This window comes from Stegodyphus dumicola, chromosome 3, assembly GCF_044657685.1.
Source record: "Stegodyphus dumicola isolate Sdum_Otavi_A_Nest chromosome 3, ASM4465768v1".
Classification (NCBI taxonomy): Eukaryota; Metazoa; Arthropoda; class Arachnida; order Araneae; family Eresidae; genus Stegodyphus; species Stegodyphus dumicola.
Genome location: NC_140770.1, coordinates 229,579,910 through 229,603,677, shown reverse-complemented (window position 1 = coordinate 229,603,677; position 23,768 = coordinate 229,579,910). Strand labels below are relative to the sequence as shown.

The 23,768-nt window shown below is 33.7% G+C and overlaps 1 non-coding gene across 1 annotated transcript; it reads left to right on the top strand.

The window, feature by feature from the left end:
• The first annotated feature begins 22,690 nt into the window (after nt 1-22,690).
• TRNAT-CGU (transfer RNA threonine (anticodon CGU)) lies at nt 22,691-22,763 on the top strand. Its single transcript has one exon. It is a non-coding gene; the product is annotated as a tRNA-Thr (tRNA).
• The last annotated feature ends 1,005 nt before the right edge of the window (nt 22,764-23,768 follow it).

The following is a 23,768-nucleotide window of genomic DNA, read 5'->3' as shown; positions in this document are numbered from 1 at the left end:
CAAATTCATTTATACCCTTGGTTTTGCTTACGAGCATTATCTATCATCGAAATATTACACTGAATATTTAACGCGAGTTTAGTACAGAATGTGTTTAATGAGTCCCTTACTTTATTTTGCAAGAAAATCTTCGAGTATATTATAACCTTCCAGCATACGACACGCAGGCACAGCTACGAGGTAAGGAACTTGATTTATAATCTTCCTTGCAAATGCCATATCTTTCAAACAATCCCATAAAAAGAAATCTAATGGATTAATATACAGCGGTCAGTCTCTCCCAACTTCCTGATATTCAGAAAATCGATCTAACATTACATGCATGTTAAACATCTCATAAGGGAAACCGAGAACAACATGCGTAATGTGTAATGGGCTTCATGTTGCATGAACCACAGAATGTGTAAAGGGAGACTTGTGTAAGTTTCAAGTTGCGCGGATAATTAAAGGGTGCCGTCAATTCGTCTTCAGTGCAGAGCTATTGTCTTCAAGTTGATAGCGAAATCGGTGAATGGTCTCTTTTCCAGGAGCCAATCTTGTACCAAACTGAGAGTAAAAATGTCTCCACCTACCTCTTTGGTTCTTTAAAAAACTTTGCAGCTTTCACCTTCTGTTCAGCAGTCAGTCGGGCATTATCTGTCACCTTGCAAACTTCTGATTTGCTAGAAATTAGAGTCCTCCCTGATATCTTCCGGATTTTCCATGAACAAAAACACCCGAATAGGTATTTTCAGCATTCAGTATATAATATAAAATATTTCATGGAGCGACTGAATGCTATGACATTCCGTTCTCCATCCTGTACACAGCCTAGAAGTATCTATAGAAAATAATACTCATGCAGTGAATTTGTAAAAAATAACATAGTTGCGGGCGTACAGGCTCGTAATGGACTGAATGCACACAGAACCCATGATAACTTGATGAAATTTATTTTCACAAAAGAAACGTTTTACAGTTCTAAAACTTTCCGCAAAAATACTCATACAGCTCTTTACAGTGGGACAGAGTGCAGTCAAAAGTTACCACTTCAAACTACTAAGAACATTAAACACAACGCTATGCAAAACTAAAAAAAAACTTAATCCAGTGGCGCAAACAGCCCTAATGGGCCAAAGCTTGCAGTGCCCCGAAATCTGCTTTCTTGACCGTGGACCCCGGGTAGCGTAAGCATGTGCCCTGAACAAGTGTTCAGCTTGGTCGCAGGACGCCAGTGTTTAGTCCCCAAGCGAACTTGGTACTCATTTTATCGACCCAAGGGATAGAAATCAAGGGATAAAAGGTTGAGTCGACTTTGTCCAGCCCGGGGTTCGAACCCCGAACCTGTGGTGCTGTTGCGCGATGAGCTAGCTACTGCGCCACCGGGCCTCAACGCAATGCAGAGCTAATTTAAGTAGCGAAGGTCGCACGCAGTTCTGCCACTATTTTAAAGTCAGCTCTGAACTAAAAACTGAGAACTGATGGTATCTCTGTCTAAATAGCTTTCACCCGGCCGCCGAGAAATTTCCAGTACCTTCTATTTCTCAAAATTGCTGGAAGGTATACAGTTTTGGTTACATATAAAGACGGTTTAAGTTATATATAGTGATCAGAACAATTACCGTTATACAGAGATCGGACCAAAAAGTCATAAAGTTTGGCTACTTTTGACGATTTCTCGCCAAATTTGGCGAGATAGCCATTTGCCTCAATGCTAAATGGGCCCGCCCTCTAATTTTACTACTCTGGTGAAGCTCCGAGGTCTAGAGTATTTTCTTGTTATTTTATAGAAGAGATACTGCGATTTTCACAATGTCGCAAAAATTACTTAATATATACAAAATTTGTAATAATATCTTAATTTAATTTTAATTAAATAGGAGATAGTTGTTTCTTTTACTTCTCTGAAATAAAAAAAATAATTGTTTGCTTGATTTTAGCACAATAAAAATAAAAATAAAGTTATATATTTAGTTTTAAACCAAACTTTTTTTTTCCAATGGCAGATTGCGAACAATTACAAATATTGTTTTACACAGTCCATTAAACTATTTTACAAGGCCGGATGTGGTGGTCTCTTTATTATGAAGGCAGCTATTAGGTGAGCCACCATCGCTTAAACCATACTAAAAGAAGTTATAATAACTATAGCAATTCTACGCTTAAATTTTAGTTAAAACACGCTGCTCAAATATAAAAATAGAAAAATTATTCCTTCATTTAATCATCTGCTTTACCAATAACGTGCGTACTGTATTTTACTTTAAGCATCAAAACTGTTTTTTCAATTAATTATAAAATCATTGTCCCTGTTACAAATTCAGAGTGACAAAATGCTACTAGTGGCAACAAAAATTAAGAATTAATTTCTTTTATAATAATTTAAGCTATGAAATTGGACGGACGGTAATTGAAGCTACTACTATAATAATAGAGCACATGTGACAGTTACATCTTTAGAATTTGTACTATCTTTGCCAACTTTGAAAAGACAGTCTTCTCTAAAAATACCATTTTAAAAAATAAAGTGTAAAGATCTGCAACAGCCTCAACCCTGCGCTGCTGGATGAGTAACTAAATTCAGAATAACCACTCTTGTTGAAATAATATGCTGTAAATAGAACATAACATATTCTCTTCTGTATTATATTTAACATGTTCGTATGCGGCCGAAACTAAAACATATTACCCAATTAATTCTCATTTTCGAAACATCCGGATAGTTAACGGTCCCAGATTCTTCTCAACGTAGGTCAGGTGCCCATATTCGTGTGGAGGGCTACGTTATTCAAAATTTGATGGCTGTAGGTATCGTTGATTTTTCACAGTGCGAGAAACATACATACATTCATGTAGATTCTTCATTATTTAATTTACTATTTAAATATAACAGAGGTATACAAATAATAATATTTTAGGCAAAAATTTGAAAAGTGATACAGCCTTTTATAGCGATTTGACGTAAAACACTCTTTTAGGGCTTTCTGGATTAACGCCACACTGGGCTCAAAAAACAATAATAATAATATTAATAATAATTAATATTTGTTTCGTATGAAATCCTAGCCAATCATACCTATCTTTGTCATTTTATTTCAGAAACTTAATTTTAAAAATATTGTATATTCAAAACTTTATTTTAATTTCAGGTACTTTTTTTATACTTTAGTGCAGGGTTTCTTAAACTGTGAGTCGTGACCCCCAAGGGGGTAGCGGGACCTCCAGCAGAAGGTCACCAAAAATTTTAGCAGTTTTGAAATTTCTTTAACTTATAATAATTTTACAATTACCAAATAGTTTTACACAATGTATCTGAAAATAGATAAAGATAAGACAATACAGACAAAAAAAAAAAAAAAAAAACGAAAACGTTTCGACGCATTCTTTTTATAATATAAACGTTCATTTTCCTTGCTTTGCATGTGACGCTGTCGTTTCGTCTGTTACTTATTTAAAATTTTTGTTCTATGTCTTAAAATTAGAAATTAATGACCTAAAACTAAAACTGCAACTTGTATATTACAGTACAAGTGAAAAAATTGACAGTTTCACTCACGCGTGTGTCGGATTTGCGCAATACTTATGGGGGTCCCAAAAATTTTTGTACATATTATGGGGTCCTGGGGGTCGCGAAAAAATCTCAGTGATAAAAAGGGATCGCGACTGAAAAAAAGAGTTTAAGAAACTCTGCCTTAGTGCTTTAAAAGCAAAACCTCTTCTAAAAGGTTTCTTTATGCATACATGGATTTTGTCTGTTTCATTAATTTAATTAATTTTTATTTCTTCTCTTTTATTTAAACGGTATTATTCATTATATATTATTTTATGTATTTATTCGCCTCTGCTGAGAGCTTTCGGGCACTTGTAATTTCCGAAATTAAGCCTTGATCGCATTCTTTCTAGTGGTGCCATCTACTAACAAGGAAGCTAAACTAAGTGGTATAAGTATATATTGTTTAATTAATTGCGTTTACCACAGTTAATTATTTATAATAAGAAACTTTGCTTACAAAAATGTATAACTGATTTATATCATTGATTTGTCAAAAGTATTATTTTTCTTGTATACGCTTCACAATAATGATATAAAAGAATTTTGTTTAAAGTATTTTAACACTGAGTATTCCATAGAAATTACTGCATTTTTAGATGCCTGTCTACCTAAAATTTAGCAAATTTTAAATAATTAACTCTGTTATTTTTTTTTAATAAAAAGTAAGATTTTTTTGGTTTCTCACTCAATAACGAGTAAAATTCAATAAATTTTACTAATTATTTGAGGCCTTTTTTGTACATGATAGTGATTGTTATTTATAAAATAAATCCATACATTAAAAAACAGTTTCGTTATTAAGATGATTTATGTATCTCGAGTTAAATAATAATAATTAAATTAAACAATAATTGTAGACAGCTGTACTTCTTAACTCCCGATGATAAGCAGCATTTTGGTAGTTTGATAATAATAAAATTGGTTAGTGATTCGCTATTCTGCGAGAATGAAAAACAGGCAATTTGTTGCAGAATACCAGTGAAACTCTTTTGGAACAAAATCTGAAAGTAATATTAACTGTGGCACCATCTATTCTATGAAATTAAAAAACTCCTTGTAAATATGATTCGAAAATTGAACTCGATACTCTTGACAAACTGTGTGTCATTTCCAATATTCAGAGCCAAATTTAGACTTGTGTGTGTGTGATTATGGCAAAGCCTCGAGGGCTATCTGCCTAAGGGAAGGGATGCCTTCGTGGAGGACTTTCTAAGGGAAACTGGCTCGTATACACGTTACACATGGGGAAAACCACGAAAACGCCCATGCAGCCAGCTCGTTCGCGGGATTCGAGCCTCGGACCGAACTACCAGTGTTCAGCGACATTACCGCTCGGCCGCTGGTGAGCCTAGATTTAGACTTTATAAGGTCCCCAACTATTTGAAATATGGGGCCCTTTATAAGTCTGTTATAATGTATATTTAATACTATTTATACTATATTCTAATTTGGGGGGGGCAAGAAAGTGGCCGCCCTAAGCTATACGTAAATCCGACCCTGCTAATATTAGCAAAATATTACGTAGCAGCTAAACATTACAACAAGAAATAAACTTAATTTGATCTCAGAATTGAATGTCGCGACCCGACCACCCAAGGTATATAAGTGGTACCGTATACGCTCAGGTAATGTCCGCACTTTTTTTACTACAATTACATTACTAAAATACAAGTGAGGACAATACACGGGTAGTTCAAATGTCACGCTTTTTCTCGTGAGTAATTTTGGGTGTAAATTTCATTTCAAACGGCCAAGTTAAGTTCTGAGTAGAAGAAAATGGCATAAGTAATAAAAGTATCAAATTTAAAGCTGTCAAACAGCCACCTAAAATTTATAAACTCACTTTCTCCCATCCACATATATAATATAAATTACTCCGTTTACGTTATCAACACTCTTCACGTATTAGTTAGAACAAGAGCACGATATAGAGGCACAATTTAACCAACACTTTCAATTTTAATGTTTACTTTTACACAAATATAAACGTTAGTTCTTTTAATATCTTGCACTCATTATTTAAAAAAAATCTGTTCTCACGCACTGTATTGAAAATCCATTTAGTTTCATCCTTCGCCGCAACCAGCCTTCACTCGCCTTGAATTGTATTTGCAGGAATGTCTTCTTCTTGTGCCGCAGCAAGTACTCTTATCTGGCATAAGCAACTACTTTTTTTTCTAAGTACGGAAACTTACCTTTCGAACCACGAAACGCCCGTCTTGATTTTTTCATTGCCACCAGTTGATCACTCTTGTTTACTCCAATTGCGCACACACTTTCGTCAACATTATATACTCTTGCTGCTGCTCTTTTTTCATTTTTCTGCGCAAATTCTACGACTTTCAGTTTAAAAGCCGCTGTATAGCTTCTGTAGTTTACCATTTCAAGCACGCTACTTGCTAACTACCATGAATTCCGAATGAGACTATGAAAAAAAGAGTGAAATATGCGAATGCTCCAAGGAGGATGGAGGGGAAAGTAATTTCACTACAAAACAGTATTTCCTGGAAGCAGTGTGATGAAAACCTGTTTGGATTGCCTTCATTTATTATCGCGTCTGCCGAGTGAATTGCTGGCACCGATGTTATGACTGCTGCACCAGAATGCAAGGAAAGTCTTTGCTTTCCATCCTGAGCCAATCAAAGGAAAGAGGAAAAATTAAAAGTTTTTGAATGAAGCAAAATTCGAACCTAGTGGTTAATAAAAGCTTGCTTTAAAATAAGGTTTTCAGAAAGCACCCTTGCCTATAGTTAACAAAAAAGTTGAGCATAAAATTCAGAATAAACGTACATAATTAAGCTCTTGAATCTTAAAGTTCATTTTTTCAGTATAGTTTAACAAGCGTGTTGGAATAATGCTTCAGATTTGAATTGATAGCTTGCAATTCAGCAACCGTGACTGAATAGTTGAACAGTTAAACACTTACAGTCATATATATATGAGATTCAGCATTTATATACCATGCCATGAGTTATTAGAAAGATGTAGGATATAGGTCTTCTATATCACTATATCAAGAATATCGAAAGTGCTCAAGCCTTAGTTTGTAGAATTTTGGAGAAAGCTAAGTGCGTCAGTTAATTTAACATTGACGCAAATTTGCTGGACCTTACACTGAAATCAAAGCCATCACTAGTTGATTTTCGCGATTTCGGTACCACTGAAGTTGCAATAGTCTTGCTCTTTTATAAATGAACGCTTTTTTTCAGTATCAATAAAACTAATCTTCCCAAAATTTTCAGTTAAAACGACAAGCGATTTCTTAAGTTAGGATTCGAAAGATTCGAATGATTAAAAAAAAGCTCTAAGATTCGAGTTTAACTCAAATTCTTTTGAAGATTAGTGGGATCTGAAGATTCAGACTTCCTAGAAGAAACAAAATACAGATATAAGGAGTTACGCCCAGTCAGCACTGACTTCACTTCAGTTGGCTGCCAGCCTAGAGGATCAGACGAGCTGAAGTCGTAGACAGCGTAAATCTATCCTGTCTATCACATTCTATGGGGTTGCTCAGCAATTATATCAATTTTATATCCAGCCAACCTTCTGTTTTCATCATAACAATTTAGTAAATAAAGTAGTATAGTTTATACCATCGTAATCTTCCTGTCGTTCGTTCCCCATACAGAACATAATCCAATTCGAGTCTAAGGACTTATATCAGTTATTTAATACTAGAATAGATTTCAGTATGTTGATCCTCCTATAAATCGTTGATTTGATGCATAGAAAAAAAAAATTATAATTTTTTTAGAAAAACCGTAGAAAATGGGCAGCTTAATTTGAAACAATTTTTCTTCCTTTTAATAGAGTATATATATATATATATATATGAGTCCTTCACTGAGTTAGAAAGACCTCCACTGAGTTATATCTTCCATTAAGCAGATAGCCCTTGTGTACGTTGCCATATTAGAGGAAGCAAACAAACCTTTCTCAAATAGCAGCTTCGTAATCTAGTTGTCCTATTTTGCATTCCTTCCAGATGGTTATATATGAATTAAAAGTAGAGAAAATCACTGGATCTACTTTTCAAATACTTTTGCTTTGGTTTATTATTCATTCAAATTAAAAGCATTTTTTATTGTATTCGCAAATGGCATTTAATTTCAATTTATTTCTATCAAAATAGTCAGTATTTACTAAGGGATTCAGAAAACTGGAATAAAATGCTTAGTTTTCTGTTTGAAAAAAATACGTTCAATTGCACTGTACAAAACATTAGAATTTGTATGTCGTTGGAAGAAAGTTTTCTAAATATAGAGCAGGAGAACCAATCTATAGGTAACAATATTAATTATATACTCTCATGTCCATAAATTAAGGATAATGCAAAATCAGGCAAAGGAAGAGTTAGAAGCAAAACAAATTTGACTTATTTGTAAAGCTTATTTACTAAACAAAAGGTAAAGAGCAAAAAAAAAGATGCTATATGTTTGATATTATTAAAAAAATTAGCGATTCTTTCTCCCTGGAGCAAATTACAAAAAAAAAAAAAAAAAAAAAAAAAAAAAAAAAACCTATTTACAAAAAACCAATATTACATGGTTGGTATAATTGTTAATACATTGTATGTCTCCCAGACGATGCAATACAGTCCGTACAACGCCTAGGCATGCTGAGTATCAAATTATCGATCTGATCTTGGGGGATATTACACCACTCAAAAAGCAATGCTCTCCGTTGAAGTTCCGGTAGACATGTAGGAGGAGGTTGACGGGCTGCAACTCGTCGGCCAAGCATTCCCACACGTGCTCTACTGAATTCAAGTCCGGCGAGAATGCTGGCCTGTCCATACGGGTGATATCCTCCGATTGAAGGCATTCTCTTGCGATGCTTGCACGGTGAGAACGGGCATTGTCATTCATAAACACAAATTGTGCGCCCATGGCGCCCCGAAACAAACGTACATGTTGTTCCAGAATGACGTCCCGATAGATTTGGCTTGTCATGGTTCCAATTTGAACATGCAGGTCAGTTCTAGAACCCAGAATAATTCCACCCCAAACGAGCACACCTGCACCACCGTAACGGTGTCGTTCAATGATGTTTTCTTGGTGGTAACGGGTACCTGGAGCTCTCCATATGAAAGTCCGGCGAGAATCAGACTGCAAGCTAAACCTGGACTCGTCGGAAAACATCACATAAGCCCACTGTTGCGGTGTCCACAATGCATGCTCTCTACTCCAGGGTAACCGCAGGCGACAGTGAGTTGCAGTAAGTGGAACGCATCTGACAGGTCTACGAGCATATATACCAATCTGCCCTAAGCGTCTGTACACGGTCTGCCTTGAAATTGTCGTACCAGTGGCTGAAGAGAGCTGACGAGACAGGTCTGGTTGGTTAACCCATGCAGTAAATATCCTCGCGTTCCAAATAATCATCAACCAGCTGAGCCCTATGTGACTGATCGTTGTCGCTCATTTACATGAAAACAGGATTAACTCCCCCTAACTTGAAAAGTCGAACATAGACCTCTTCCCTGTACCTCACAGCAGTCAGGAAGTCTTTCCCAAATATATGTGGGGCTGTACGGCCGTCCAACATAACGCCTGCCCGAACCATCACACCTCCACCACCGTTATGATCCATTTCCTTGACGAAGGAGGGATGTATCGTGTTCCAGGCTCTCTCTCCAGATGCAGTTATGCCTAGAATCAGAGTCCAAAGTGAATTTCGACTCATCTACAAAAATACGCGGTGCTGAACTGGAGTCTGGTCAAGGCGCATGTTGTCATACTAAAAGCGGCACTTTGTATGCAGCAGTGAGCGGAACGTAAACAACGAATCTTCTTGTATACAGCACTATCTTATGAAGCCTCCGAGCAACTATAGCCTGTGAAACTCTCCCAGTGCTCACGTGAAAGTTGTGAAGCTGTAGCAGCCCCGTGTCGTTACACTGAAAGTGCCACAAAACGATCCTCGTTCGTAATTGACCTTGTTTACGTCGTCTTAATATGGATTCAGTGTCTTGAAATTGTTTCCATAAATTACAGGTGACTATGAGCGTTACATTGAGCTCTGAAGCCGTCAGCACTTTCCTTCCAATCTTGCGACAGTTTTCATCTTATTTCATTATCCGTACGTTCGTAGCTACTTATTTTACCTATTCGCTTCTAAAATTTACCAAACTCTTACGAGAAACACGGCGAAATGTCGTATAGGAGTACGAGCACACAAACACTTCGTGCGCTTATATCCCCTCCACAATCGCAATTCCGCAGAGACGCAAGTGTTAAACTCTGTACATTTGCAAAATTCTTAGGGGCTATAATTAATACATTTGGTTCAATACTCTTCGTAAAAACAGGCATAGTTTGCAAAATCTCTAAATTTTGCACACGAGTGTATATCTTGAACTCATAGGAAATTCTTGAAAATACTCCATTAATTATAACGGTTTAGCTTAAAATTGTTTCAGATATTGAATTGTAATCTGCATATCACGATCAGCTTGCAGTTTTACTTTAAACTGGAATCTACATATGAAATTTTGGATGAAAATTTTTTTTAAAAATAAAATCTGAAAGCTTTCAGATTTTTTATACTGCGCCCAAAGAGGCGTTTTTTAACTTTCTGCGTGTTACTTTTATTTATTAAACCTAATGTTCTTCGCACACTTGAAATTCCATGAAATTCATTTGAACAGCAATATCACAAAATATTTAAAAGAGCATATCTTTAGAATTTCCAATACACAATCTCGCGTGCTGCAGGTTTTTTTTTTTTTTTTTTTTTTTTTTTTTTTTTAAGTCCAAAGAGGCAATTTGCCCTGACGGACTATTAATTTCGTTTTGGCATTTTGGTTTTCGTTTTGGTTTGATTCACTAAAAGCGTTGTTCCACTTTTCAAATTGTTTCCAGCAAACATTATCGCCCTGTGTTATATTTAAAGAAATTAAATATTGAAACATCTGCATAAATGTATGTATGTTTCTCGCATTGTGATAAAACAACGGTACCTAGAGCCATCAAATTTTGAATAACGCAATCCTCCTGTGAATATGATCACATGGAAGACCAAATTTGAAATTTGGAATTCATTTTATCACCGATTTCCCATTTTGTAACACTTTAACAAATATTTGATTAACAAACTCAAGGATTTCAAAGCGGGCAATGGCGACGTTGTACAGAGAAAACATTTTTATTTCCAGCGCGTGAGACTGCGTATCGGAAATTCTAAAGATATGCTCATTTTAAAATTATTTCGCTATATTGCCCTTGAACTGAATTTTATGGTGTAAGTGCAAAGAACATGATATTTAATAAATAAAGGTAACACGCAAAATGTTAAAAAATACGCCCCTTTGGACATAATTTGAAATCTGAAAACTTTCAGATTTTTTTCCGCACAGTTTTTCTTAATCAAAAATTCTTTAATGTTTGACAAAATATGAAATACATAATAAAACAAATTCTAAATTTCAAGTTTGGGCTTCCAGATGCTCATATTCGAATGGAGGACTGCGTTATTCAAAATTTGATGTCTCTAGGTAACATTGTTTTTTCATAGTACGAGAAAAATACATGCATTCATGCAAATTCTTCATTATTTAATTTCTTTAAATATAAAGCAGGTAGGTCTCTTATATTTGGTGGCAGCAATTTGAAAAGTGAACCGGCATTTATAGTAAACCGACACAAAATGCTAAAATGAAATTAATAGCCCTTCTCGGCAAATTGCCCTTTTAGGCTAAAAATATAAAACCAATAAATAAATAAACTAAATTTAAAAAATGTGGACTAAAAATGCATACCTGCAATTGTTAAACGATTAAGACTGCATATTTCAGAGTTTTAAAGCTTTAATGTTAATTTCCCCTAGATGTTAGACAACAGCGTGCAATTTTCAGATTGAAAGTTTTTAAATAATCAATTTTGCCTTCAAACTGAAGACATTTTTAAATAACTGAAATGAGAAACTAACACGCCATCTTTTCATTTGTTTCACGAATATTAAAATGATAAGCACGGTGTTTTATATTAGTATCTCAGTTAACCCTTTGCGCGCGCGATATTATTTTTATAATTTTTTTAACTAAAAACTCTAGAAATTGAATATTATGATCCTAGAGACAAATAATATATGAATTTAAAAAAATCTACTCTTGCCCATTGTTCTGTGGGTGGTGGTCGCACTGTGAAACCGCCGCGCGTCTAGGACTTTGAAACTTACCGAGGTAAGTAGGAGAAAAAAACTTACCTATCCCCGTGCGCGTTTCCAATAAATGACGAAATTTACGAATTTTTTAAAACAAAATGCGTGTAGGAATTGCATAATATATAATATATATATTTTTTACATTATTTTACAAAGCAAATCGTAAGAAAAAATTAAAAAATAAACATTTATGTAATTTTTCTATAGCAGTGAAAGTACCTATATAATAAGGACGTTTGGCTACATGGATTAAAAAACTCAGTAAAATAAGGATAAAAAAAAAGACGCAGTGTTTTTTAAATTTTTTTTAATTTCAAAGAACAAATATTTTTTGTGACACTGTTCAAAGCATGCTTTGTCTTCTTGGTACATGCATGCCCACATTGCACGTTTCGCCACATGTATCTTCTTCTATGAGGTTTCTTCCTTGTGCTACAAAATGTACACTGATTGGGTCTAAATTTCACTGGTATATATCCAGCGTTATTTAGTTTCTTTTCATCTGGCACATGAAAAATGGTTTTTTTATGTTAATGAGGAGGGGCTTGGTCTTTTTGGCTTTGATACGGATCATTCGTTTCCCATTCACACTTTTTTTATTCGTATTTCGTCCCAAAATATCCAAAATATATTTTTAATTTAAATAAAACTTTACGCGATTTCTATTTTTAATTACAGCAAAGTATATTTACATTAAATTTAAACCACAGGAAATAATTTATAAATTCACAATACTAGCTTGGGGAGCAAGTGTGTTGAGGTCAGAGAAAAGTCTCTGGAAAAGAAAGGCCTTTTTACTGAGCAGGTGCATGTATTGTTTAGTAATAAAATAACTCTGTGATTTCAAAACCCCTTATCTATATCCGGGTAAAAATAAACATTCCTATTTGAGAAGCAAGCAGACGCCATTGTGAAGAGCAGTGGTTTGAAGGCGCGACCACCGAACCTCTAGAGCATGGTGCAGGGGTCGCGCCCTGAAACCACAAAGCAAATGTCACACATATAGAGGTTTTTTTTATATATATATATTCAGTTTAATTATTGCTATTTTTTATTGTTTATGATAAAAATCATGATGTGCGATCAATAACATTTGAAATTTAAAGTTGTTTATATTCATAAAAGGAAATTATTTTGTCTCATTGAAAACGAATTTTAAAAGGCATCCGATTTGAAGTACTAAGACCTAAAAACATGTATGATTCTGCAGTCATTTTGTGTTATTTAGAGGTAAAGGATCAAAAATCAATTGATTTTCACTCAAAAATTTCGGAAGGAAGAGGAGAAAAAAATTCGAAAATTGGTGGTTTCAGGGCGCGACCACCGCGCGTCAAAGGGTTAAATATTCATCAAATCAGCATTCTTTCAGTTTAAAACAGCTTCCCATTATCGTTTTTTGCAGTTACTGGTTCGTAAAACGCTTAATGATATATATAATCACAGCTTTAAATAGCAGCAAAATAAATGTATTCTCCTAAGATTGACTTAGAAGAATGCATTAAGTTTAGAAGCCCTATATTTACTAGAGTAAAATTTCTTCAAAGAACTCGAAATAACTTCAAGTGGAGGGCAAAATTGGTAGGAAAATTTACAAACGATTACAAAAATTAGAATTAATTTTCCATGCAAATCTGCCTCATTCTACGTAAAGTACTGACAAATAAACTAATAACAGATATCAGCAGAAAGTAATGATTCATCACTGCTTATATTTTTCAAAACTCTGCTTAGTTCGGGGAATCTCATCACTTGGATGTATTTATTTAAGGGTAACATTTTTATTGAGCCAGACACATTGCGAAATTCGCAATATCGAGTCATAACGTTACCGATACCAGTATGAATTGAGCACGCGATTATTTTCTATTGCACGCAAACTAGTATCTGAAATAACTTTATTCAAAGCGTTTTGATGTATTTTGGAATACTATTTCTGAACCGGAAATGAATGTTATGTGGCTTAATATATCATCATAAAATAAAATAAAATTAATCATAAAATTAATGCTGCCCATTCAAAGTTGAATCGTATTTCCATTTTTGAAGTAATTTGATGCATGACTTCTTAAAATAGTGGATTCATTTTCAACCAAATTCGTTGAATGTATTCTCATAAGTTTTACATTCATTGAGCTAATTTATGAAAGTTACAGTTCATCTTAAGGGTTTCATATTGCGCAACATTAAACACGAAAATGGATAACATGATCGCAGAAAGAAAAGTTTTTTGTAAACAGCGGGAATAAAAAGGAAACCTAAAAATTAAATGATAGTTAAAACTCGCATGCGCCTCTTACTATTCACTGAGCAATAAAAAGTGTGGGATAAATTAGGTAGCCAAACAAATGAAATGTTTTTTTTAACATGTATTGTTTATCATTTGTAGTTTAACACCGGAGCTCTAATCTGAAAGTGAAAGAGGGGCGGTAATATAAATCAGGTAGGGTACGAACTGCGCAAAATTTGATCGAAGATTCTCCCCCCCCCCCATCTTATCTAATCCACGAAATAAGCGACTTTTCCTGTCCCCTCTTTCTTTGGCAAGACGATTGGGTGCTACAAAAAGTCATTTATCACCATTAATGGGACATTTTATTGAGACTGCAAGCCTCTATTTTCGTTTATCAATATTGTAAAAATTGTGCATACAAAACAAATATTAATTTAAAGTCTGGCGTGTGCTAAAGTAAAAATGAATTTCTTTTACACTCACTTTAAAGTTTTATGATGCTTAAAAGAATGATGAACCAGATCTTTTTTATTCTATGTAAGAATTAAAAACTTATCAAGTTGTAGATTTTAGTCGCTGATATAAATATATATTAAAACAAATTTAAATTTTAACAAACATTGCATGAATGACGAAACACGAATTGAATGGTTGAAGAGTTAGGTTTGGAGGCGACTTCCCTTTGATAAGTCTGTCTCCTGCCTGCTCAACAATCATTCACTTATGCATTTTAAAAAAAAAAATTTAGATTAATTTTAATTTGATAAATTGGTGAATTTATTTTCATGGTTTAGTTTTGCACTTGATTTACTTATGCTATCTGAATTTAAATGATATTGTAGATTAGTTCGAAAATTAAATCTTTTATATGTTTGCACATTTTTTAATTATTTTAACTTTAAATTTGCTTTTTTACATATATACATGTTTGTTAAAATTTAAATTTGTTTAAATTTAAATTTCATTCCTTGCAGCAATGGCGCAAAGAATTAATTAAATTTGTATTTAAATTAAATGTGTATATATAGACTATTATTTTTCAATTCAACTTAATAAAATCTGTAAATTTATTTTCAATGATTGTAACACTAATCATAACTATTGCTGGATCATTCATAATAACACTCCTGTCATTAATACCATTCATACCATTAACATCCAAAACATTAACTGCTATGATTTTGAAAACTTATATACCTCACTTCCTCTAGAAGAAATCTATACCAGTCTACTTGATCTACCAAAACTTTTCCCTAATATACTCAATATCATGACTCTTGACAAATGGAAAACCTACCTAAAATGCACACTTTTTCATAACTACATCAAGTTTCAAAATCAACTTTTTAAACAAGTCAGAGGATTGCCAATGGGCTTACATTCCAGCACCTCGATCTGTAATATCTTTTTATTTGTCAAAGAATTTAACTTCCAAAAAAATCTACAACCACAAGAGTTAAATTACTACAAACACACTTACAGATTTATTGATGACCTTATTACAATTAATAATTTTGGTAAAATTGAAAACTCCGACATTTATCCGAATTGTCTTAAACTTAATAAAACTAATAATTCACAAAATAGCATAGACTTTCTAGATCTTCAAATCATTAACTACAAAAAAATTTCACTTTTTGACAAAACAAGAAACTTCAATTTCAATACTAACAAATTAATAAATTGGAACTCCAACATATCCAAAAAAGTAATTAACAATACTATAATTAATCAAATACAACGAATTAAAACTATATGCACAGATACAATAGATTTACAACGCGAAATTTTGATCCTTATCAAAATTCTCAAAAATAATCTAATTCCCTTTCAATTTATCAACCATTGCCTTAAAAGAGCAGGCGTTAAATACTCACTCTAAATCATTTAACTGATAGGCATATGATAATTTATTCCTAAACCTGAGAAGGCGGTATAAGTTGGATGACTGTCAGTTGAAAGATTTGTATATAGTGTAATTACTCAATTGTATATATTGTAAAAAGCTAATTGTCTTCAGATATATACTGTTACTATACTGTTACTAAAAAAATGGGCCTATTTCCTGCCTTTAGACTGTCTACTAGCTCTTGGATAGCGAAAATGCCTTTTTCCTTTCTTAAATTCTTAATCATTGCGACACGACAATCAGCCAGAAATTAATTAATTTCCATTCACTAGTATTTTTAAAAAAATCTTAACAGACGGTCTCTCTCAGATAAGAACTCCACAAACTACATCCCTCAAGAATTCCAAGTCCCACCCACTACCATAAATTTCTTCACCCAAGTCTTACCGACTGATATAATTCAAAGCCCCTACTGCCGCTAAGAATTTTCGGACACCCTACACTTCTGAGTCAGACACGAAGAGAACACATTGCCAACTCCCCCACTAGAAAGAATGTAAGTTACTTAATACATTTCTGGCCTTTATATCTTCATGTACATTCACTGATCTTATTTATATTATTTTCTATTTTATTTTTATATTATTTTTATATTATTTTTATGTTCTCTTTGATTTGTTTTTACAAAGTTTGCATTATTTATCTTTTTTATAATCTTCTATGTTTATTTCAACTTTACTTTGATTTCGATTTCATAATGACAATTTCCAATGTTTAATTTCTACAAATAATATAGTACTCAAATATATAAAGATGATAGTGTCGGGGACGGTTACTCGAGTTTTACAGGATTTCTCTACAGTAATTGATTTTTACTCCAAATTGAATTGACTAAAATGCTTCATGAGAATAAGTTCTTTGAGTAACAACTATTCGCGGAAATATTTGGCCTGACTAGAATTGCCGGTTTGGCTTTAACTTATAACTCGAGTAAAGACGAAACACTTTCATATTTACGTATTTTTTTCAATTATTGATCATTGAACGGGAGTTGGTTTGTTCCCCTTGAAAAGTCAACTAATTTCCGATCAATGACAATAATTACATGTTTTAATTTTTACTTTTACAATTGTAATATTATTCTTCGTGATGATTTAACTCCAGTCCCCGTTAAAACATTATTAACATTTTGCTTTCAAATTACTTCAAAACATCTTTCAAAATATAACTTACCAGTATGGATGCACACTTTTAAAATAATTCTACTTTAATTAAACTTAGGAGATAATATAATCAATTAATCAATACTGTTTAGGAAATAAATTATATATATATATACAAAAGTTCTAATTTAATTTAAACAGTTCTAATTTAATTTAAATAATTCTCTTTATTAAATCTAAAAATTAGATTTCTTAAGTGGTTCTGAATTCACACTAATATTACTGCAATACATTGCCGTATTAAGCTTTCCATTTTTAGTCATTGAAATTATTTTAAGGTTATTTAACTTTCTTACAAATTCCATATTTTAATACTAGAAACGTTTGAATATCTATTCTGTTTTCTAGTTACTCTACCTCATGTACTTTGGCATACATTTAATTTCTAATGCACATTTAATTAATAAATTCATAATTATGAGCGTCTACAGAATTTTCATAATTAACAAAAAAAAATCGAACTCCCTTATATTCATATCTTGGGATTTTCAGTTCCCTTTTAATTCATTCCGTTTTCACATCTTATTGCACCGTATTCAAGTTTTCATGTATGTAGAATTTATATATTTTGTATTGCATTTATGCCAATTTATATTTAAATGATAATTTTTAGCAATTCTTGCATCATAACTCTAGTTAAGATGTTTCTAACACCTTGGTAAAGTTTAATCTTCAGCACGCAGCTCATTTTTCAGCCTAGTTTCACGCTGAATTATTTGTAAAATTAATTATTTGAAATTATTTGTTAACAAGGATGGTCGCTAAATCACGCTAATAATATTTCTAACTGTTGTAATTTATAATGCAACGAGTTCATGCGATTTAGAATATAATTCAAATTTTTTCAGCAGTATTGAAACTAATAGCAGATACTGATAATGTTACACATTTAGATTACAATGATTTAGATTGCCATTGCCTTCTTCAATGATGCTTTTATGCTACATTCCTAATATTTCATAATGGCATATAGATACGTTTAACTCATTCACCAAAAATGTAAATCTCTAATTCAGCCCACTTTTGTTCTTATCTGTGCTGTATCTTCTAATATATTGTTCGGCCTAATTTCAAAATGTCTTATGATCAAGCGGAAAAGTCACTAAACATTAGTAGTTCGACCTCAGTTTCTAATCCCAGATATCTCACAGCTCTTTCTTTTTTTGTACTTATTTACCGTGTAAAAATGTATCGTAAAAATTTCAGTTCATGAAGTAAAATAGTTTTTTATTTATTCTTTAAAAATATTGCAAAAATTTTCACATTGGCATACCTTTTTTACAAATCCCTCTAACAAGAAAAAATAAGGAACGAAATTAACTCGTTTTCGGTGATTGATTCGTCGGTGCAAATTATATGTAACTTTTTCCAAAAGCATAGAGTTTATATGGATATCAATAAATTAAGGATTATTTCTCTATCTAATTTTCTTAACATGTTTATTCCAGAATTTTCTTTTCACACTGTAGCGCTTAACTTTATAAGTTTTCTATAATCATTCAATTTCCCTAGCCATGGCAACTTTGCATATCTTCTGACAAGTAGTTATATTTTGAGCCACTGTATTTTAATTCCTGTTGACTATCAGTACATTATTCACTTGTTTCACAAGTGCAAATATTTATTTTATACGCAAATCTACGTAAAATAGTAATGAAACTTCAGTTATGCGGAGTTCCTGATCGATTGCTGGTTTTAGATTGAATGGAATTAAGCTTAATGTTACTGTTAATTAGCTTCTTATTAATTTAATTATACATTTCTAATTAATTATATGTTCAGATATCTCCAAGTATATTACTCAATTTTTTGCAACCCAATTTTTAATTTTTGGTTAAAAAAATAAACTTTTAATTATTGAGAGGCCTGATTGATTATATTAATTGCAGTATTGTTTATCTAATTCCTTTCTTCTAGATAAATTTTAGAAAAAACTTCTTAGCATAACAATTTAAATTTATTTAAAATTTATACGTCAGTGTTTCAAATGCATAGTAATGTTGTTATAATAGATTTCATGCTATGCGTTTTTTAAATTTAACTAAATTTAATTTCTGCAAAGCACACTTTAGCACACTTTGATATGGAATAATTTTTTGCACGCTAGTGAACTCTTTTAAATTTTCAAGTCTAGTTCAGACATCTTGACTATTATTAATGTAATTTATTAAAAATATAATTTACATGCTTTATAATTATTTAATTTATGATATTATTATAATTAATGAAAGATGTTTGTAATGCAAATATGTATGTTTACCAATACCTTTTATTTTCTTTGTTAGCTCTCGCATTTATTACTGTTATTCAAGTAATTAGCCTGCTTGTTAGATATTTTTTACTTTTTCTTGTGATATGTATTTATCTATTTATTTATTTTTATTTTTCTCTTGGCTACAATTGGCTTCGAAAAGTTAAATTGTAATCCTGTAGGCGACAGGGGGAAGAAACTTCGATTAGCGCAGTTGGACTATAGCACGAAACGGGGGCGGGGGAATTTCATTCATTCGAGTACACCCATAAATCATCCTGTGCAAAAGTTAAGAGATACTTTTTATCTCTTCTTCATTATTCAAAGGGTCAAGTTACCTTTCAAATATAAAAATAAGCTAAGTACATAGCACATTCTAAAGACCAAACAGTTTGTAATAGGGGAATTTCGTATGCTTTATTTCCATATACTTGCTATTGCATTTGCTCATTTACTTTATGTTCCAGATATGGAAGTATTTCAATTAAAATAAAAATGATATACCTATTTTGATATCGACGTAAACTTGTAATATATACAACAAACAGCATTATGCATTTAACAAATCATTATATATATATATATATATATATATATATTCTAATTTGAAAATGACTTATTTTAAACTATTAACTAATTAGAAAATGACTTTTAAGAAGTCAAAATAGACTATATTTTATATAAAACTAAAAGTTATTTCTAAGCTTTTTGTGCCAGAAACATAACAGTTGATCATTTTATTCTCGTATAAGATTTATACAATTGATCAAAATTTATTAAAAGCCTGACCAGCGATTACAGGAAATCATACTCGCAAACAGGAAAATAAATTTTAGAAAATCTTAAAAACTTAGTTCACTTCAAATCCTGTGAATACACATTACACTGGTGTGCAAAAATTAAGGACGAGACGGTTTTTTTCAATATAACTTTGTACAAAAGCTTTCCAAATCAACACATTTAATACCGTAAGATCCCCATGACATGAGTAATGTAAGCAACACTTACTAAAAAAGAAATCAGAGGGATAAAAAGAAGCTTTGTTGAAAAAGTAGCATGGAGCGCAATGCGACTGAAGGCCGAAACATCCCTGTGATGGGTGTCCAGCAAGAAACATCCGGTCTTTAATAGGGGATATGATCTCCCCTGACTGCTAGGCAGGTTTCACAGCGTCTGCCCATGCTGAGAATGAGGGTGTCAATGAGTTGTTGAGGCATTGCTGCCCATTCGTCTTGCAGCGCCAATCGAAGCTCCGGAATCGTTACTGGTGGTAAGATATGAGCTGCCAAGCGTCTGCCTAGAAAATCCCATACATGCTCGATGGGATTGAGATCCGGAGATCGTGCCGGCCAATCCATACGTTCAATATCCTCACTCTCTAAGAGCTGTTCGGCAGCTACTGTGCGATGACATGGTGCATTGTCGTCCATGAAAAGGAAATGCGGACCCATAGCGCCTCTTAAAAGACTCACATATGGAAGAAGAATCTCGTTACAATAACGGGTCCCGTTGACTGAACCTGCGTCGAAGATGTGAAGGTCTGTACGACTACCAAGCATGATGCCTCCCCAAACGAGAACACCGCCACCTCCATACCTGTCCCTTTCAATGATGTTCGAGGGATGATTGCGGCTTCCCCGCTCTCTCCAGATGAGTATGCGATGAGAATCGCTACTCAGACTGAATCTGCTCTCATCTGTAAAGAGTACTCGTCCCCATTCATTGTCTCTCCAATTCCGGTGTTCCCGGCACCACAGAGAACGCCTTCTCCGATGGGCAGGCGTTAGAGGTACACACCGTACAGGGCGTCGTGCAAACAGACCACCACCGTGCAGTCTTCTGGCCACGGTAAAACGCGATATCGGTCGTCCAGTAGCCTGTGTCGTGTGTCTAGCGATTTCCCCCGCTGTCTGCCGCCTGTTTCTTCTGGCCTGTAAGGCAATATACCGGTCATCTGCGGGTGGGGTTCCTCGTGGACGACCACTACTAAACCTTCGGATAGCTGTTCCTGTAGTTTGAAATTGTCTCCAAAGTCGTGAAACGATGCTGTGAGCAATTGCGAACTCTGCAGCCACACTTGTCACACTGCGGCCTTCCTCCAACTTCCCAATGATTCGACCTCGGGTAAAAGGATCCAGATGTCGTCTAACAGATTGATTATTCGCCATTTCTCGCTGAGGCAGCAACTCGGTGTGATTTTAACTGCTATACGGCGTGCAATCTCTTTGCCAGAAATACTGATCTTACACCGACAACATGCTTTATACTACTCAGACACTCCCCCATTACGTCTACCTGCATATCTGCGCATGTGCTACCGTACATCACCTTACTTAATCTCCTGATTGGTCTTTCTGTCCGCTCTGCCTCTTCGTTCAGCTGATATGCTAATTTTTCGACTTCGTCCTTAATTTTTGCACACCAGTGTATTTTCTTAATATTAATAAAGAAATATGAATTGTTTTTATAGTTTAAAGTTTGTAAGTATGCATAGTTATACTATAGTTAAGCACTATGGCATATATAAACACCATAATTTTTATTAAAGCTATGAAAATGAGAAGCCAAAATTTTCATATGATTTAAAATTTAATTATGGTTCTTTAAATTATTATGTTAGAAGCACAATAACACAATAACGGGCGATTTTGTACAGATACAAAGCTTACACAGTCCGTGAAAAACTACTGAAATTCTAATCAACCAAAGGAGTCCTGAGCACAAACAAGAAAATCACATTTTCATGAAATATTATTCGAAAGAAAAAATTATCTTGGAATCTGGTAAACACATTGCTCTCCTAAAATTAATAAATATACAGATAGATGTGCTGCTAACAAAATTGTCAACTTTTCTGTTATGTGTAGTTAAATCTTTATATAAAATTGCATATAAAATCACGGGTATACGTCGGGAGATTAAATACGAGGAACTTTCTAAAATACAAAGGTAAATAAACTGTGCGATGACATGGTGCATTGTCGTCCATGAAAAGGAACTGCGGACCCATAGCGCCTCTAAAAAGACGCACATATGGAAGAAGAATCTCGTTACAATAACGGGTCCCGTTGACTGAACCTGCGTCGAAGATGTGAAGGTCTGTACGACTACCAACCATGATGCCTTTAAATGGCAAAAGCTTGAAATTTTGTTCCGTAGGGAAATTTTTACGTGTGTTTTGTTTTAAAATATTTTAATAAATTGAATTTTAATACAATAGCATAAAAATTTCATTTTTTAACTATCTAAAGGTACCTCAGTTTACAGATGTGTTTTCAATTTTTACTTGTGAAATATTTAAAAGTTCTTACCCTGTAAGTGATTAAAAACTTTATATGCTATTACTCTAGCCTGGTTCGGAAACAAAATTCTAGAAATGGCTTTGCTAATGGTAATATTCTTATTGTATGTTTATAAGTTATTTCTCCCGCCAAATTAGCATGCCTTCGTAGTGTAGTGGTCAGCACACTCGACGCGTATTCGAGAGACCCGTGGTTCGAGTCCCGGCGAAGGCGTTGCTCATTTTTCATGAATCCTGCTTCCAAAAAAATACCTAATGTCTCTACAGTGGAGCCCGAACTAAAAGGGTGGTGGATGATGATTCTCCACACCCAGGATTTGGCGATTGGGTCCCCTGAAACCCAGTCGTCCTTTAAAAGGGAGTATATAAGGTATTACAAACACCTTCTTAGCATCCCTTTGTAGTGTAGTGGTCAGCACGCTGAGCGCGTAATCCAAAGGTTCGTGGTTCGATTCCCGGCGAGAGGGTTACTCATTTTTCATCTTTCCTGCTTCCAAAAAATTCTGATTTCTCTACATGCTTTCCAAAAAGCATCTGCTCTCAACGAATTTCAACTGACACTTTATGAAAGGAGGATTCGCCTCACGCTTTCTGAGTATTTAACTAAAAAACGTTTTCGTTGTTTTGGTTTGCTTACGGTAAAGCACACTAGGGCTGTTAGCCTAAGGAACTTTCTTAAAAGACTCTATAAGAAAAACTGACTGCTAGACACATTACAGATGGGAAAAACCACGAAAACGCCCAAGCAGCCAACCCATTTGTTTGGAATCAAACCCAGGTCGGAACTACCAATATTCAGCGCTCGGTCGCTCGTGGGCTTAACTAAGAACGAATATGCTTTAATAACGCACAGTCCTTTTATCATCAACCATCTTTATTTATATGCACGAGTTTCGAGAATATATTCTAAAGATGGGTAAAGACTTTCAATATTGCTACTATTTTGCTGTAAACTTTACGGAACTTTAACGTTTGAAATCTATATAGTTTTTACTAGTCAATTTTTGAATAATCTGGTAATTTGAAACATGTGGTTAAAATTTAAATATGAAAAATTGATACTATCATTTTCTAATCTTTGTTATTATATCGAAAATTTTCTGTTATGGATGAAACTTTTCTAAATCAGTATATATAAATATTTCATAAAAATAATAATAATAATATAATGAAAGTAAGTGAAACAGCATATTTAAAACAAGTACAAATATGTGAAACT